Genomic DNA, 14,755 nt, shown 5'->3' with positions numbered 1-14,755 from the left:
GTTGAGGGGAGGAGTGCATAACATTGGGAATTTGCTCTAAATCCCCTAGCAATCCTTGTTCTCTGGTATACCTCTAATCAGACTCAATACTTGCAGCTAAACTGAATCACAGAATCACAAAACCACCAAGTTCTCAGAGATAGGACAAAGGATAATGGTTTTAAATGGAAAGAGTAGATTTATATTAGATATATAGAAGAAATTATTTACCATGAGTGTGGTTAGGTACTGGAACACATTGCCTAGAGAAGTTGTGGCTGGCCAGGTTGGATGGGACTGTGGGCAATCTGATCTAGTGCTAGATGTCCCTGTCCATGCTAGGAGGGTTGGAACTGGTTGGTGTTTAAAGTCTCTACCAATTCATACAATTCTGTGATTCTATGATTCTATGATACATGAAATACTGCATAGACATCAAGTTATCAAAGGAAAGTACTCGGTCCCAAGATAAAAATAGTAACAATTTTACTTCAAAAAATTTACTCCTTAAGACTAGTGACTGTACAACACATTTAGATTCCTTACTGAAAAACTTAAGTCCATAAACCATCCCTCTGTAACCAGACTAAGTTGTGAAGCAAGCACCAAAATTCCATTTCAATCTACTACACAGTCTTCAGTGCTAAAGCTGTGTGTGTTTCCATGTGGTCTGTGGCAGTCACATGTACTCAGAATCACTCTCTTCTTGCACGATACAAACCTTCTTCTATGAGGGAGAAAATTTATTTCTTGAGACAGCTGCATTCACCCTGCTGAAACCAGAAAGCTTAGCTGTGATTTAATGTACAAACTGCCAATTTTATAATCTAGTAGTTAAAATATTAATGAAAGAGAAAGCTGGGTCCTAGATCCTCACTTTATGATGGGATATGAACCTAAGGCTATGGAAAATATCTCAAATGTCATGCCAGTGCCATGCTGGCTGTACATCTCTCTTCTTGCAAGCAATACAAATAAGAAGAAACTTGTTAAGCCCCTAGGACTTCTGCTGAGGAACGGTAGTCCAGAAAAAGTCAGTCATTTTGTTGATGATAGTGTAATGTTAAACCTATTCTCATTTCAAGATCCAAGGTATGAAAACTCTTGACATACACCTTCCCAGGTACAAGTCAGGATTCTACTTAACTGTTTTATCCTCAACTCTGTAATACTCTCACTTTGACTGTTTGTGTCTTTCCTGTTTTCTGTTCTAGATTCCTACATCTGGCACATGGACATTCACCCTTTTCACCTCCTGAGAAAATCATATCTGCATAATGCTGACTGCATTTCTCATAAGACCAAGTTGTTCCATGAGATGCCAGCTGTATGAAAGGCAGGACAGCCCACATCCCAGTTTGAGGGAGTTAGCATATGGGTTTCCTCCATATTCAGTGAAGCTGCCAAGACTGACCTCTCAAGATCTTCAGAAGCACCTGACCTTGTTTGTTCTTTAAGGGTACAACGTAAGTATTTTCAAACGGTCTTTCAGGACCTCATACCAAAAATTTAGGTGAACTTTGTCCCAGATATTTGTTCATAGGTGCTCAATATTTTGTTTATGGGAAAAAATTAAACATTTGAAAATTTAACAGTCTCTGAAAACAAATGGAAAGGTTATGTTTTAGAAGTTATTTTACTTTCAGTCTCATATCCGTACTTTTTCCTCCTGTATGTGTGTGACAATTTCTGTATATCTGGAGCTGACAGAATCAGTAACAAAACATCAGGACAAATGTACAATTTCTGCTATGTTATTAAGAAGGTTTGACTTTCTACTTTAAAAAAACCTTTGTATCCCTGTATTTAAAGAGGGTGTTCCAGTTCATTTCACTAACTCTTCCTCTCTCCCAAGTTTATAATTAAAATGACGTGACGTTGTCTGTTGCATATAGCTGAACATATGGTTTCAATCAGAGACGAACGCACTTTACTTTCCTTCAAAACAAACAAACAAACAAAAAAAGAATGCAAAAAAACAAGAAAACTTCAATATTTTTAGTCCTCCTTTACAGCATCAAGTCTGCTACTTCAGACTGTGTGTTACCCAACAAAACTGCATGAAATTTATGGGGTAACAGCAGATGCAGTATCCAATAAGCCCAGCTTGCAAACTCTTGTAGGCCTTACCATTTACACAACTCTGGACTATACCATCCTGGACTACAGCTAGTTCCCTTGAAGGGCTGAAATAACTGTTAAAGAGAAAGGAGAGAACTGCTAATGGAGAGAAGTGATGGTATGTGGAAAGCAGACTGTGTTTGATAAAGATGTCTGCTTTGCAGTCTTGGTGTCACAGAGCAAGGCTAATCAGGCTTTCTAGGACACTCAGCTCCACTTTCAGACATGAGCATGTTGTTCCCTTTTACTTTCTGCTAGTCTTACGATGAGAACCAGGAGAGCAGTGAAAGCTGTTAAATGCAGTTTATAATACAACCATATCTTTGGCCTTACCTCTACCAAGTCCTGATGGGAAACAAGAGTCATTTCAAAACAGTGCACTTCCCACAGAATAAGAAGAGAAGTAAAACATACTTACCTACTCACAATTTTCTTTCTCTGAAGTGGATACTGGGTCCTCTGTGACCCATTAGAGCTGGACTATTCTGCTCTGAACAGAGAAGTTATCTGATTTTTTTTTTTTTTTTTGCTAGCTACTCAAACTAGTGCAAACTGCCCAAACTGGGAAGACAAACTACAAATCCTGATGAATAAACATTCTGTAAGATTAGCAGTCTTCTAGCAGGAGATGTTAGCTTTTATCTATTTAATTTATCAGGGAAAAAAATGGAAATTAAGATGGCATAGTAAGATACCAAAATGAAAAAATAGCAGTATTTCTCCTTTAGCTCTCAGCTGGAGTGCTCTCTGAGGGACAAAGGGACTATTAAATACATGATGCAGATGAGACAGTTCTCTGGGTGGGGTTTCTCCACAACCATTTTTCAAAAGGAAAATTCCAAGCAGGTAAATACACTTTAGCTTGCTCCCTTGTGGGTGCCTGGTGCTCAATGATGCATCACAGTTGGGACATATCAAACAATAAAACAACTATCCACAGGCATAAGAGACATTTAAGATATCAGGAAAATCGAACCCAAAGGAAAGAAAAGTTTTGTTTGACTGTGGCTGTCTGTTTTATAGTGAGTTGGTTTTTTTTCTTTTCTTTTCTGTCTTCTCACAGCATAAGAATTAAGCTTTTTTGAAAAAATGAACAAACAGTTCCTCTAAATACTGCAGAATTTTGTGCCTATGGGTCATGCTTGGTTTAAAGAGTACATATGGGAAAGCATAAAAGAACAGTTATGCACACAAGAAGAGAAGTCCTGACCTCATGTAGCCTTTTCCTTGGCAGCTGTCCAGAAAGACTCTGATCTTAAATAAACAGTCTCATAGACTAGAAAACTTTTGAATTTATACATAAGGAAATAGCAGATGTGGCTGTTTGCCATCCCTTATTAAAGTTGCCCACATAATTCTAAAATTGTATCTAATGTTTTTCAGTGATTAATTTTTTTGCATAAACAGAATTTTTCCAAACCACATCACAGGTGCTAATGTGTATAAATGACTGATCTTCTGGAAAGACTTAGAGCACAGGAAAGTTTTTGGTTCATATGATAACTTAGGCATGCTAATGCAAACTGAGAATCAGCCAGATAAAATGCACAGTATTTTGGGAGGTAAAGAGTAGTCTCACACTTACTCCTTCTTCTAAAGTGCAGCAAATAAGATAATAATTCATTATAAGAAATAAAAGTATCTAAATGATAGAAAGTTTAATCAACATGTTTACAAACAAGTTGTTCCATGCAGCTTGATTTCCAGTGAGGCATTGCTCTTTGTCATTATGCCCCTTAAATCTTCCGCAGCAACAAGACTTGTTCCTGCACACATCCACTCTGACAAAACCATAGAGCAAGGAATAGACACCGTTGGGACCAGTCTGCACTCTGCTGAATATCTAAGTAGCCAGCAATTGTCTCAATACACAGTTTTTTCCTTCAGAAAGACTGCCTAATTTTGGTCTCTCATCCATCTACCACTTCCTTCAGAATTTGTAATAATTTGATTATTCTCCTCTCCTTTCCTTAAGCAGACTTCCTTTTTAACAGTTTTAACAATCTCAACTGAAATTATATCACAGATTCAAGATACAGAAGAAAATCTGTTGAACAAGTAAATGTACAAGGTCTAATAAATTAGGAAAAAAAAAGACTACTAAATATTGAATCATGTACAAAACCTTTTTGAAATGGCCAATAAAGGTGACACATCACACAGAAAAATATTGTAATTGACTCATTTTGCTGTAAAATCTTTATCAATAATATCTGAACAGTCCCTCCTTGCCAGACAGTCCTACTGTGCCCTTAACTGTGAAATAAAACATATGACTGCCTTTTTTAAGGCATCCTTAGCAGAATTTTCAGAGTTCTGTGAAACATCATGAAACACAAATATTACTTCCTCGTGTGTGAAGTCCCTTGTCTATCTTGCATATTCTTGCTCCAGAGGACTGAAACCTTTCTTCTTTTCAGACTAAGTTAAAATGACATAGGGATTTGAAAATATTCAGAAATAAATGTATCCAGGATATTAAGCATTCTGAATGAATATCAAACACCACCTGAAAAATTAGTAGTTATTTCAATTACTTGCTCAGGCAGCTAGCTGTAGAATCCCTGTAGAATTCCCTTCACCTGGTAATGGGCACCTACAAGTTATATGGTTGTTCTCAGAGCTGACCCTGTAGTTCATAAGGTGAGACAGGAATCTCCAGAGAGCAAGTCATTCCACCCCTTAATGCCTCCTCTAGCATTGGATTAATTATCCAAGGGTGTTTAACTATCTTCATTGGCTGCACAGTGATCTTAGATGGTAATTTGCACTAGATCCTAAGCACTGGATGACTAGCTTAGCAATATCAGTTCCAACATTAATGGATAACTCGTGCTGCTACTCAAATGCAGGTAACTGAATGCATTAAATTTATCATCTAAGCTCCTAAGAGAGGAAACTACCCTACAGCTTGAGAAAAAAACTCTGCACTTGGTATTTATATACTAAAAATCATCATTCCAAAAGCAATTTTCCTTTTCTTCACACTAGATTTTCAATGGAAACTTTCACTTCCAACTTGTCTTATGAATGGCAACCAATCCCAGCAGCAAAATATCAGAGTAGAGAACACTACCTTTTTCATTGCTTAAAAACTGAAAACATTTTAGCGTTTGATATTGTTTACAATGTTGCCTTCAATGGCTGGAGCCTTTTTACTTAAATTCCTCTGACAATTCTTCAGGTGAGCATGTTGATTCAAACACAGAGATGTGCTTCCACAATGTTAATGTCTGGTTACCTGATATAAGTAAGGGAATTCCCAAGCAGAACAGCAAACAAACAAATGAAAATGTAGGTTATAAAAATGGTTGCAGCATTTCACAGAGTGGTCAGGTACTTGGATTCTCTAAAAATAATGGCAAAATTTCAGAATACCAGCAGCTGAAAGGTCTGGTCAGCAGGTATAGAAATTACCTCTCCAATGAGCCATCAGCTGGTGATCTTGTCTGCTAACATTGGTATGAAGCTAAACAGGCTTTGGTCAAAACTAGAAACAGATCTGCAGTATTGCAAAGTGACCACAGCAATTCTAGCAAAGTAGGCAAATTGGCATTCAGCTTTTTCATTGTATGATGCTCTAGTTTTGAGATGAAATGTTTATTTAGGTAAAAGACTTTTGCAGTGCTGAGTGTCTGAGTGGAGTCAGGACAGGAGAAAACATTTTCCCATCAAGCAAACTAAAGAAATGTTGTGCATGCAGATGAATTCACTCATAATCTTAAAAAAAAACCTGTCTGCTTAAGGTGAGATGCAGCCCTTCAGCATTGAGGAGAGGAGAGGTATGTGGAAAGGCTCAGCTCTTAGAACCTGACAAGAAATTCAATTATATTTGGAGAGTTGAAAATGCTTGAAAGGAAAGCTGCGGCTCAGTGAGAGAAGTTGGCAAATACAAATTTTCACATGTTTATCTTTTATAAATTTTGATCTTTTTTATAATTTCATCATCACATTCTTATACATTTATTATTTTGTTTAACCCTTGCAAGGTACTACTCTGCATAAAGACAAGGTGCAAAGTACAGTCAAGAAAGAATTAAAGGATCTTCTTCTCATGAAGAATTTGTAAGCAGATATGTCTTCCTAACAGAGAGAAAGAAAATGTTTCAGTTAGATATTACACTATTTTTTTTTAGTTTATTTGTTTGAATAATGAATTATCCTCAGCCACTTAAAAAAAAGTTTGGTACTGTGCTGTTCCTATATTGGCAAGCCAGTCTGCATGTATTTTACACAAAAAATGAGATCTGTTTCTGAAAGACAGCCCTTCAGTTTCTTACACTGTCCTGCTCCACACTTGCAAAGTTTGTGTTGTTGCTATGTCTGCAGCCTTGCTGCTGCCCCAGCGTGAGAGTTTTGCCTTGATGAGACAGAGGATACCATTTTAAAACCAAAAAAAAATAAATAAATAAATAAATAAAGCATATTTATAGAAGCAAGACTGACAAGAGGGGGGGAGTGGAGAACAGGGCATGAGCACTCATGCTTGAAACCCCTTGCTTGTGCAATAATGAGCTTGAAAGCCTTGCTGAAGTGGTTTTACAGCTGTGCAACAAAATGGTGCACTCTCCTCCCTTAATGCTGACATTTTAATGTAGGATCACAGCTATTCAGATTGTCCATTGGAGCTGGCAGGCTGATGGTGTGAGCAACTACACACTCTCATCAGTGTCGCTTGGATGAAAGCTGCTGTCAGGCTCAATAAAATGGCAGGCTAGGCCAATCTGGCACACATGAAAGGAAACTGGAAGAAAAGCTTAATTGCACCTCCAGCAGATTCCAGTTATTCAGCTGGTCTGTTAACAACATGCTGCCTGGCACACTGGTGTAGTCCACTGCATAGTGTTGGTAAGGAAAACTCCTTGAAGATATGACAAAAAGACAGGCTGGGACAGGCCACACAAGCCAAAGCCAAAGAGAGAACAAGTCTACCTGCACTGCTAGGTTGGTGGTGGCCACTAGATCTAGCCAGAAAGTAAGAAACAGAGAAAGGAACCATAAAATCAAAGTTTTTGTTGTCTGAGCTCTACCTGGGGAGAGTTTGCCCTAACCAGGAGGATATCAGGAAAGGCCAGACACCCTTCTGACATACATCAAGGAAGAGCCAACAGTAAGAGCAGGAATCAGTAGGCCATGTTAATGCACAAGAGAAAGAAAGAAGGCATGATCACTGAAACAAAATATTCACCCTTATAAGTGATAAGATGTATCAAGGATGGAAAAAATAACCATCTGTTCATTCAATATAGTAGTAGGAGAGGAGATTGGGTTTGATTGTGGGTTTTTTTTTCATTTTTGTTCAGTGTCCACAGTGGTCATGAGCTATTGGAATATTTGCAAAAAGAAGTGTTTCTTCTTGGGAGGCGGGAGGAGGCATGGAACAAAAACATACTAGACTAAGAAATATTGTCTGGGAATAGGGACAACAAGCCCTTGGAGCAATCTTTTGCTTCTTAAATGAGAAGTAATGAGACAACTTAGAATATCTCCTCTGGCTGGAATAGCATTGTGGAACTAAGGAAAGAATCTTTGTAAAAAGAAAAAATAAGAGCTTTCATGCTTGCAAGATTAGGTAGAATTACTCATCACCACAGTACCACATGGCCACAGGTTAAAAGATCTTGTCCAACCATTCAGTTTGTCTTGTAATGCGTATGAAGATCAGGTTATTTCTTAGTATTTTTGTTTATTTTAATTTCTCATGCAAGCACATCCAAGAACCCCATAAAACAGATCCAAAAGTGTAATTATGTTACTTTTTGAAGCATGATAAAATAGAATTACTCTGACTAAATAATAAGATTTTCAGTGAAGTTATTCTTTTGTAGCACAGTCTAAAAATACTTAAGAAAATTATGTGGGAAAAAGAATATATTCCTGCCTTGTGCTGAACTCAATTTCAGTAGCACAAATCCTTCTATTTCCAGCTGATTTGATCACAACCCTCACTGTCACCTACATCATGTGTTCTTAAACTATTAGTGGAGAAATAGATCTTGTTCCTGTTAGTCACTGGGCAACCTACACAACCAGACTGGAGAAACATTGTGGTGACCAGTACTGAAATCATTCTCATTTCTGGAACTTACTGTAAAGCAAATTTGAGCAAATGATCTCAGTATCTCATTCTTATAATTACCTGCCAAAAACAGAGAACAGGAACTTTGACTAGGACACAGGTGGCTAGAAAACTGAAAATACTCCTTCTGTCATTGTGACAAAAAAATAAAGAATTATTATTATTCCTTTTTTAAGGGGCAATCTGTCTGTGAATCATGAGTTCCCATACTTACACAAGTATAAAAGTATACAAGCTGCTTCGAAAGTAATGCCTCCTATTTTATTATGTTGGCCTACAACATCAGAGGTAGGTGTTGCTAATGTGGCAGTAGAGGTTGAACCTTCCTGCCAACATTCCATTGCATTCTGTTGCTGTGTGACAAATGGCAGCAGAGGGGCAGTCTGACACAATGATGTCTGACATGGAAGTACATAGGAAGCAAAAGTGTGTCACTGAATTCTTCCATGTAAAAAAAAAATGGCACCCACTGACATTCATCAGCACTTGCTCAACATTTATGGATGTGAGCACAGTGAGGTGGGGGGTGGTGCCTTTCAGTAGTGATTATTGCAACAGTGGGTCATCTCCACTGGGGCAGATTTTCACAAGTACAACATGCAAACTCTTGTTCATCAGTGATCAAAATGCATAGCTTATGATGGTGACTGTTGAAAAATAGTCTCTGTCCCTTCGTCCAGGCCATTACTGAAGATGCTGAACAAGACCAGACCCAGTACAAACCACTAGGGAACACTGCTAAATACAGGCCTCCAACTAGACTCTTCATTACTAATCAAAATCCTCTGATCTCTGCAGTCAGCCACTTCTCAGTCTATCTCACTGTCCACTCATCTATCCCATACTTTCTAAGCTTCATTACAGGGATTTTGTGGGAGACAGTGTGAAAAGCCTTTCTTAAGTCAAGGTACACAACGTTCACTGTTCTCCCCTCATCTTTCCAGCCAATGAAAATAGTCAAACATGATTTCCCTTTGGTGAATCCATGTTGAATGCTCCTGATAACCTTCTTTCCTCCAGTCTTCAGGCACCTATTCCATTCTCCATGACCTTTGAAAGATGATAGAGAGAGCAGCTTGGCAATCACTTCTGCCAGCTTCCATAGCACTTGTGCATGTCTTCCATTGGAGCCCATAGATCTGTGTGAGGATGCCAACTGTAAAGGAAGGAGTCTGTCTGTGGTTTTTCAACACTGCAGCATAGTTGGTTCTTCAAGAGAAATTTGCTTTAGATCAGTAAAATTTGTGGTCAACTGGTAATTCTACCTTGTCTCTTTCCTTTCTTTTTTTCCCCAAAGTAAATGATTTTTCCCCAATTCTACAGTGAAGTCATAAGCATGTGTGTGTATCTAGGGATGGTGAAGCAATAAATTCATTGTCTTGAGAGTGTGGAATAGAGGATACCACAGCTTTAAAAGCGTACCTAGGACTTAGGAAAATTTTCCAGAAATTCAGGTTTGGAACCATGATTGGAGGCTTGGAAACACACTGACTAGAATTTAGGTCTTGTTGCAGAGGACTAGTATCTACTGAGGAGGTTAGATCTTGGTAGCATTGTAACAGACATTAAAAACACAATAAGCTCCATTTAACATAAAATCCTTAGATGGTAAATGGTTGGGCACCAAGATAGCCAAAGCCATTACCTTCAGCAACAGATAAGTCAGGAAAAAAACAATTCCTTAGTTCAGTTACATACAATACAGATCTTCATCATCCTAAAAATGACATGGAGTCAATATAAAATGAGGGAACTCCATAAACATGCCCCTACCTAATCAAAATGCTTAACAAGATTATTGCAAAAAGAAAAATAAACTCATTATTGACCTACTTTGAAATTTTAGAAGTTATTTTATGGCTCCTTGTTTTCACTCTATTTGTTTCCTTAAAGATAGCTTTATATAAAACATAAATATTCCCTGCCAGTATTTTGATTCAAGAGAAAATTTTCATCCTTCAATAGTGCACGTAATAGTATTGGTCAGATTTGAAGTATGGAAGTACTTTTTTATCTTGGATCTTTAATATTTTACAGTTCAAGAAACAGTTGAAGAAACCATTGGAGATAGAAGTAATAAGCTATCCTCAACAACAACAACAAACAACAACAACAACAACAAATCCACACATTGTTCATGTCAGTTTGCTTCTTGCTCTTCTGATTTACTTGTAGGAAAGTGAGTTTTAAATAAAATTTGCCTTCTTTTTTTATTATCTTCTGGGACAGTTAATGCTCCTGAAGAATTTCAGTATTTTGCCCAGAAAACAGATTTAATAAGAATAAGAGTGGCAGTACTAAAGTCAGATGGAAGCTCTATCAAATCAGTAACCCTACTGATTTAAGTAGGACTAGACTGCACTCTGTGACTTTATGGACACTTATCATGCAAATTTTCAGAACAACCTAGTAAGCTTTTCACTCTAAAGCACTTACAAGGTCCTGCCTCCCACATATTGTTTCCCAGAGATGCACATGCCACGTGCTTATACTTGAATGTCTTCTCTACCTTAAACTAACCAGAACAAGATGGGAGTTTGGGTCATATATTTTCCTAGATCTCCCATGACTGCAAAATGATGCTATAAATATTGAGAGAATAGATTTTGTTACAGTACTTTAATGGTGTCTTTCACCACACTTACAGCATAAAAATAGAAATATTATGGAGCTTTTATTTTCATGAAGCTTTCACACTAATTTTCTATGCTGTGCAACATCATATGTATTTGTGTAACTCACAGTATACTTTGAGTTCTGCTCTTCAGAAAGATACAAGAATCATACATTGTTCAATCTCCTTTTTGCTTGACCAACCTCCCTTGCAAATAGAACTGTCATAATTAATAGAAAACTACTATAAGAGATGATGTTGGTGATAATGAGTCTGATATTTTAATAGCTTAGTTTACAGTGTCATACGCTATAAGATTTATTTAAGACAAAGCTAGGAACTAACTACTCACCAAATGTAGTAGGAAAGGGAGAACAAAGGGGATGTAGTATTCAGGGATTTGTAATAGTTGTCAAGCTGAGACTGTTCTTGGACAAAGCCAATGGCTGAAAAGTTAGGTGTAGGTTTTAAGACAATGCATATAAAATGGTTCTGAAAAAGAGAAGATGAATTATGTTCTCAAGTTACCAGTCTCTCATCAATGATTGCTGATGGCACTGAGACATCTAGCTTAGAGCGGACATTTACTCTGACCAACTAGCGACACTAATGCCACCTCCAGATTTAAAATTGTCTTGCAAAATCAGTAGGGATCCATTGCACTAGCAGTAATCTGGGTATACACAGTTTGTCTACAGAAATGCATACACCTCTAATGGTGGCACGAGGTAACAGTGATGCTGACAGAAACTCAGCACAGTAATGGGGGCTAGATTTGAAGAGGCAGTTGCAGTATGTAGCTCATGGCTAACTTCAATCAGCTGGATGGCAGTTGCAGGTGATAGCAAAGCTTGAACTTACAGCTGATCCTTGAGAAAACACACATAGCCAGCAGTGGGAAAGGACAGCCAGGAAAATAAGTCACAGTAATAGTTAAAGGATGGGTAAAGTACCTCAAAGTCTTCCTCTAACTGCTTCAGCTAGCTCCTCTTTTACCAGCCCAGAAAATCAGTTTCTTCTCATGCAGGTTCCTGCCTTAGTCAGGCCTGATGACAATAGAGAAAATGAATACTCCGTATTTAATGACAAGAAGCTGCAGCGCATACTAATGGTGCCATAGCTCCTAATATCATTCAATATCCCCTGCTGGCTTTGCAATTACATACACATGGAGTAGGGAGGTGGCATGTGGCATTCCCAGTGAGGATAAGCAGGTGTCTAGAATTACCTTCTGACATCTCTCAGAGGAAAGAGGTAAGTGTGAGTTAAGTGACCCCACACACCGCTCCAAATGTCTCGAGGTCCCTTATGGTAAAGGCTGATGTCAAAGTAAGTAGACCGGGCAAGAGTGACTATCGCTAAAATTCTTCCCTCTCTTCTAGTTGGCAGAACTTTTCTTATGGCCAAGCCAAAAGGAATCATCCCATACCCCTGTATTGCACCCAGTGTAAATGTATATTTAAAGAGCCTATATAGTCATAATTCTCAGGTTAATCAATGAAGGCATTAATCAATGTCTTCATCCCTAACTATTCTTGCACAGGAGAAACAGGAGTGCTCTTACTTTGGAACTGGAAAGATAACCATTATATTTCTCCATTTTCCATTTCTGGGGGAAAAAGAGAACCAGACAACAGGCAACATTTTAAGAAAAGTGTAGTAGTTTCTAAGGCTGACACGTCAGCAATATTTTGTGTCCATGCTATTATTTAATGCTGCAAACTTTACTAGATTAAATTACACAGTAGAGTATTACAGTGTACTGGACAGCAGACAGAGAACAGACTATGCTCTACTCATTACTGTGCCCTTGACTTAGTGTTTGAATTTGCGTGCTCCTCCATTCTCTAGTATCCTACAGCCATAAAAAGGATAATGATTCCTGTTTAGAGACTAAGCTATTAAGACTAGATTTCTCCCATTAAATACATAAGGAAGAATTTGTTTTGGATCTATTTTTTTCTATTGCTTTTATGGATTTTCACAGGAGACTCAATGATCGGGCTTAGTTTTTTGTTTTCTGTTTTTGGTTTGTTTTGTTTTGATTTTGGTTTTGTTTGTTTTTTTGGTTTTGTGGGGGTTTTTTTTGAACAGATTTATTTTTTATTTAAGAAATTATTGGATAAATTATTTTGCAATTAAAAGCAAAAGTATTTTTCACAAAAAAATTATATTTTTGTTAAAAAATTAAAATTTCTATCTGTAATGAAAAGTGCTTTTATACAAATACATGCATATTTACATATATGTATGTGTGTATATATTAATGTGAAAAGTGTTACTATTATTCAATGTATATATGATAACGTGCCTTGGATAGCCTCTACTTTTCCATTATCCTTTTCTTCACACAAGTTTCACTCTGTATTTCTGAAACCATGCTCTCAGTCAAGTCTCAAATTCCATTAAATTCCATATTTCTATTTTGACATGAAACCAAGAAAACCAAACTGTGGACTGAACAATTTGTTTTTGTACATCCCAGCAAAGCCAGGAGGTAAGAGTGCCTGTGAAGACTAGTAAGCTGGTTTTCTATTCTTCAAGTTCTCTAAGTGTCTGAGCTATTTAATTCATTTATGTTTGAGTCCTCTGGACAGAGTTATTCTTCACGAAAAGCAGCACAAGAACTGTGCTGTGTCGAGACAGAGTGAACAACATTGTTGCGGGCAGGTGCCTGCCTATGCCTGGTGTGGGAGGTGGATGATGGATGGAACACTGCCACCTTTTGGTTATGGACCACGGCAAAAGTGTTGTGAAGGAGAACTTCTGTGAGGATTCATGATAAAGCAGGGCAGATATGTTTCAGTAGCACCCCTTCATACCAACCAAAGACTGAAGTGTTTTGGACTGCTGATCTGTAATATTACACATGCAAGCACACATCATGTTGGCATCGCGCAACTTAGGTTTTGTCCTTCACATGTGAAGTCCTCAGAGCTGAGAAGATGAGCTTACAATGCAGAGAGCCTTTAGCTTTACTAAACAACAAGTGCAATCAGGTTGATACAAACAGTCACTTCAGCCTGACTGTAGTACGCTCTTCCCGTCTGAGGAATACTTGAGAGTATCTCGCATTGTGCTGTGCTGAAACAATGTTTTCTCAAGCGGTGAATTATATACAGTTTGTGCTTCAACCTCTTTTGAGCACTTAGCCGTAAATGTTTGTACCAGTGCCAGTGAGTGTGAGGTGATCTCATTAGAAGGAAAATATTATTAACCACAGGATTATTTCCCTGTGGTTTAATGATGAATTCTTATTCACATGCAACCTCTGCAGTTCTCGTATAGTGACAGTTATATATATATATATAATATATATATATATAATATATATATATATAATTGTGTGTATATATATATATAAATATGTGTATATACATTTTTTATATATGTGTGTGTATTTTTTTTAATTTAATTATTTTTTTAATCATATGCTCAATAGCAGAAGACTGGTGCCTATCCTGCTACCCAGCAGTTCCTCCTGGTGCATGTAGCAGTGTCACATCATCCCTTGGGAGCTGAGTGCTATATCAAGGTACTACCAAAACACATTCTTGGCACTCAAATCTTGCACACAGGCAGTTGTGGTTTGTGGGACCATTTCCCTACTGTTGTAAACAAGACTGGGATTTCACTTCCACTTTCTCACTGTAATCTGTCCCTCCTTTGTTAAATTACCTGTAGTCCCAATTTCAGAAGTGACTTAGCAAAAGAGTGGGGGGACTGGCAGTGCCTATCCAAAAACTGGCCATTTCCTGAAAGAGAGCACGTAAAGCAGTGCAGGTCTCCGCTCCTCCACGGGGCAATGCTGAGAGGGAGCCGCTGGTGGCTTAGTGGAACCTGCTGGGGACCTAGGAGCAGCCCTTGGAGGCTCGGGATACGCCGCTGGTGGCTGAGGGGGAGCCGTTGGAAGCTGAGGAGGAACCGTTGGCGGCTGAGGGGGAGCCGTTGGTGGCCCTGGC

The 14,755-nt window shown here is 38.1% G+C and overlaps 1 long non-coding RNA gene across 1 annotated transcript; it reads right to left on the bottom strand.

Moving 5' to 3' along the window:
- Window positions 1-228: 228 nt before the first annotated feature.
- LOC109366188 lies at window positions 229-14,749 on the bottom strand. The gene is made up of 4 exons (XR_002112332.1): window positions 14,472-14,749; window positions 11,747-11,839; window positions 11,146-11,285; window positions 229-752 (listed from the first exon to the last, which is right to left on the bottom strand). It is a non-coding gene; the product is annotated as an uncharacterized LOC109366188 (long non-coding RNA).
- Window positions 14,750-14,755: the final 6 nt, after the last annotated feature.

Source organism: Meleagris gallopavo, chromosome 2 (assembly GCF_000146605.3).
Source record: "Meleagris gallopavo isolate NT-WF06-2002-E0010 breed Aviagen turkey brand Nicholas breeding stock chromosome 2, Turkey_5.1, whole genome shotgun sequence".
Classification (NCBI taxonomy): domain Eukaryota; kingdom Metazoa; phylum Chordata; class Aves; order Galliformes; family Phasianidae; genus Meleagris; species Meleagris gallopavo.
This window is presented reverse-complemented; position numbering and strand designations above follow the sequence as displayed.